Raw genomic sequence first — 5,093 nt, forward strand, 5'->3', positions numbered from 1 at the left:
GTTGCCTCATAGAGCAGCTTTGCAATGAGGGAGAAGTTGGGGATCCAGATACGGAAAAAATTTCGGAGGCCGAGGATAGATAGGAGTTCCCTTTCTGTTTTTGGAAGTGGACAGTTAATTAAGGCCTGGATTCTATCTGGGGGAATAGTCCTTTGTTGATGGGCTATAGAAAGTCCCAGGTAGGTGACTTTTGTCTGGACTATTTGGGTCTTAAATTGGGATACCCGATAACCCCAAGATCCCAGGGCCCCAAGGAGTTTGGCAGTATGTTGGAGGCAGAGTTTTCAGGTTGAGCTACAAAGGAGAAGGTCATCTACGTGATGAGGAGATGACTTTGAAGAGAGGACTCGGAGCTAGGTCGATGACTCGGGGGTAGGTCCTTTTGTAAAGCCTGTCCAAAAAAGTGGGGACTGTCTCTGAACCCCTGGGGGAGAACTATCCATGTTAGCTGTTGGGAAACGTGAGTCTCGGAGTCTTGCCAGGTGAAGGGGAAAAGGGGTTGGGAGAGGGGGTGGAGGGGGAAGGTGAAAAAAGCGTCTTTGAGATCTAATACTGTGAAGTGGGTTGCAGTTGGGGGTATGGTAGACAGAAGGGTGTAAGGGTTACAGACTACTGGGAATGTCAGCATAATAGCCTCATTGATTTTTCTCAGGTCCTGGACCAGTCTCCAAGAGTTTGGTCCCTTTCTTACTGCCAGAATAGGGATGTTGTGTGGTGAATGGGTAGGAATTAGGATAGAGGCTTGAAGAAGACGTTCTATGATAGGCTTAAGTCCCTTGTGGGCCTCCGGGGTGAGGGAGTACTGTTGTTGGGTGATTACAGTCGAGGAGTCTTTTAGGATAATGTGGACTGGGGCATGATGTTTGGCTATGGATGGGTGATCAGTGTCCCAGACTTGGGGGTCTAAGGCAGGTAGATCCAAGGGAAGGTCAGGGGTGAGGGATAGGGACTGTCCAGGTGCCATCTGCATGCAGAATATAGAGACTGTATCAAGGCGGGTATGGTAATAAAGACCCCCAATTTGGATAACAAATCTCTCCCTAGGAGTGCCATGGGGCACTGAGGCATTATGAGGAATGAGTGTATAAGGGTTGATTTTCCAAATTGACAGAGTGATGGAGGGCTGATTTTTGGCCTTAGGGGAACTCCAGAGACCCCCTTGATTGTGATTTCTGAGTCTTGAGTTAGGCCAGAGTAGGAAGTTAAGAAAGAGAAAGTGGCTCCAGTGTCTACTATAAAAGAGGTCTTTTTTCCGGCCACTACCCGGTCTACCCTAAGTTCCAAGCTTGTGTTCAGGACACGGGCCGGGGGGCTGGAACCCAGGCCCCGTCATTGGAACAACTCTCATAGAGTTGGGTTGGGGTTCTGGGGAAAAGTGGGGATCTCCTCAGATGCGCCAGGGCGTCCCTGTGGACATTCCACTCTCCAGGTCTGGGAGGTGGGGACCTCCCCAGGGGTGCCAGGGCGTCCCTAGGGACAGTCCCTCTTCCAGTGTCCCCATTGGCCACAGGTTGGGCATGCTTTGGTGGGGGGCCGCAGGTTTGGGCATGCCTTTTCCCAGTGTCCTGACTGGTTGCATTGGAAGCAGGGTCCGGGGGGAGTCTTAAGCCCCGTTCTAGGATGACGTGGGCCAGGATGATCTCTTTCCTTAATTGCTGCTGCCAAAAGGTCATATTTAGCTTTTCTCTCACGTTCTTTTTCTCTCTTAGCCTCCTCCTCTCTATTATTGAACACCTTGAAGGCTACTTCTAGAAGGTCTCTTTAGGTGGTCTCAGGGCCCTTTTCTAGTTGTCGAAGCTTGCGTCTGATGTCGGGGCAGATTGGCTGATGAACTGAACGTGAAGGTAGAGTAATCCAGCAGGGGTAGTGATATCTAGGTTGGTATACTTTTGGACTGCCTCTGTGAGGCGTGCCAAGAATAAGGCTGGATTTTCGTCTGCCCCTTGGGTGATTTCCCTGACTTTATCATAACTGACATGGATATGAGTATTCTTCTGCATTCCTTCCAGAATGCAGGTGATCATATGATTGAGTCTCCTGATACCTGGGTCACCGAGCTGGTAAGTCCAGTGGGGATCTAACTGAGGCGCTGCCTCATCAGCAACTGGGCTGTCCTGGTCTTGGTTATGTAAATGATCAGCATGGGCTATTGCTGCTTGCCAGATACGGTCTTTTTCATCTGGGGTGAGAGTGGCATTTAGGATATAATATACGTCACTGCATGTGAGGTTATAGGCCTGGGAGAGTCTCAGGAATTCTTTTCTGTATCTCGTAGGATTTTCAGAAAATGATCTTAACTTTTCTTCTATCTGGCTCATATCTGACAATGAAAATGGCACATGGACTCAGGTGGGGCCCTCTGGTCCTGCCACCTCTCTTAGGGGAAACATGTGCTGGGTATGTGACCATGTGGCAGGGGGGGAAGGAAGGGGTGAGGGGGAGTTGGGGAGATGGGGTAGCAGGGCTGAGGGGGAGTCAGGAGAGGTTTCGGTGCCAGTAGGTGAGTTGGATGAAGGGGAAGGAGGGGGTGGCAGGGTGGCGGGTAGGGAGGGGCCTCGTCCACGGGGTAAAACTCTGGGGGTGCGGAAGGTTGAGGAAGAAGAGCCCTTTTGCTTGGGAAGCAAGGTGCATAGAAGGACCTCATGGGTGGAGCAGGCCTGGCATAGGGAGGGCCTGCTCCGAAGGGCTCCAAAGGCTTGGGCATAGGGGATCTCCGACCACGTGCCATTCAATTTAAGGAAGTCAGTGAGATTTTGGAGAATGTTAAAGTCAAATGTGCCAGCAGTCTTGATTGTCTAATTGGTATTGAGGCCAAATCTGTGTACAGAGTTGCTTTAAGCGGTTAGCTTTGAGTTCAGTGAGTGAGAGTGGTTTGAGATTTTTGAGAACACAGGCCAGAGGGGAATCTTTTGGGACAGATTGGCCAGACCCCATAATTGAAAGGCAAGCAGAGGCTCCTATTGGGAACTCGAGTCGTCACCCGCAGTCACAATAGGAGTTACGAGAAGAGAGCTCTGTGTCGAGGTGAAGTGTCCCCCACCGTCGCCTACAGAGTGGCCCTGGGCCGGGAGTCCCTGGGACCCTGAGAGGACTGAATTCTAGGGCGCCTCTAGAACTCCATCCGGATCGGATCTTACCTTAATCTAGGGGCTGGCTTGAGTGTAGTGTTGCATATAGAGTGGTCGAATGGCAAGAGGTCCCTATTCTGGAGGTCGTCAGAGAGAGAGAGAAAAGGGGGTAAAGCCGAGGCCTGGGGATACGCAAATCATCAATAAAGCCTTAGCACAAGGCTTGCTCCGCTCATGAAGGCACTAGGCATCCCTGAGGGGAACTTAAGAGCCCTGGCAGAAAAGTGAGCTCGGAGGATGTTCGCGCTCCCTGACTCCAGGGAAAAGGGGAAAACAATGAGAGGGAGGGAGAGTGAGAGAGAGTGAGACGAGTGCCTCGCCCCCTCCCGGGTTTCAGCACCAAGAATGTAAGGCATAGTTCCAGCGAGGCAGAAAAGGAAAGACGACCTCAACAGAAGTAGGTTACCTTTATTCAGGCAAGGAGGGGCGACAGTCGGCCTGACGACCAGGCTGAGCACCGAGAGGGATCAGGGAGGCTTCACACTTATAGGGAGGTTTGTGGAAGCGATAAGGGAAATGTTAATCAGGCGGGACATTTTGAGTATTCTTTTGTTGAGATGACATTTGTAGTTGGGCAAGGGGTGATAAGTCTTCTGGGCAGGTGTAGGGGGTGCAAAGTTCCCAGACAGGGGGCGATAAGTATTCTGGGCAGGTGTAGGGGGTGGAAGGTTTCTGGACAGGGGTTGATAAGTCCCAGATAGATGCGACCAGCCTGGAGCATCAGGGTGGAACTAAAATTCTGTTTTGTTTTCTCTGAAGTTAGATGATTCAGCAAGGGGCTCTAAAAGAGAACAACAGTCTCAAAGGCTTGACCCCGCTCAAGCCAGATTAACAACTACTGTCTTCCTTATCTAAAGCAGACTTTACTAGATTCCAACATAAGATATTTTCTAAACCTATAACTATTGTTAGTACAGTTTTATTTGTTTTTAAAATTTTTAAACCTACCACAGGGAAATATTTAACAAGAGCAGAAAGACATTTCAAGGAATTGAAGGCCACTTCTCTTCCTCTGCCCATTTGGTACCAAGACGGGATCAGTAATCAATAGAAATCTGGGAAATTAATCTTATGGGAAAAGGGATATGCTTGTATTTCCCCAGATGGATCCAACAAAATTTTTCCTCATAAAATTCGACCCAAGGGGGCCCCTGACATTCAAAACAGAGATGAAACAACAAGAACCCCAGGAGGAAGAAATTCCAATATGGGCCATGGTGACTCTAAAGATCTCCAGAAAGCACCGCCCTTGGCGGCATCAACCCTATGACCTCCCCTCTTGGGGACAGATAAAAAACCGTCACTAATAAAGTTAACAATCTGATTTCTCAACAGGAAATGCCTCAGAGTCCTGAAAACCTTCCTACCACTATGCTGACCTGCATGACCCCACTCAAGCCAGATTAACAAATCAGACTTAACTGGGCTTACTTACCCAACCCCCCTTTGTTACAGGTCATAAAGTGGACGGAGAAAAGACCGATCATATCAACCAATGACTCCACCCATATACCCCCTCCCTGGAACCCTCACGCCCTGGGGAAGAGGAAAAACTAATTAACATTTCTTTAGGCCTTCTACTGTGCCTGGGCCCAGGAAAATTACGCATAAACGTCGGCCGACAAACGGGCTTTCATCCTGCCTCCAAAAGAAGACTTTTAGACATTGCTGCCCTTTCTCTGTCTGTGAACCGTGTTTATTACTGAAACTTTAGGGAAAGAGTTAGGGAAAGAACAAAAAACATTGTGTAAGAGGTTACTAACACTATGTTGAAACATTACCATGACAAAGGACTTCTTAGCTGTCTTGACAGTGGAATGACACCCTCCTCCTCCTCCTCCTCGAATTGTCCTCGATAAACAAATTAGGCGTGAACTATGAGACATATAAAACATAAAAACTTGCTGCCAACACCAGAGAACTTGGGACTCAGACCGGACATTTCACAGGGACCAGTCGTGGTCA

This window comes from Cervus elaphus, chromosome 6 (assembly GCF_910594005.1).
Source record: "Cervus elaphus chromosome 6, mCerEla1.1, whole genome shotgun sequence".
NCBI lineage: Eukaryota > Metazoa > Chordata > Mammalia > Artiodactyla > Cervidae > Cervus > Cervus elaphus.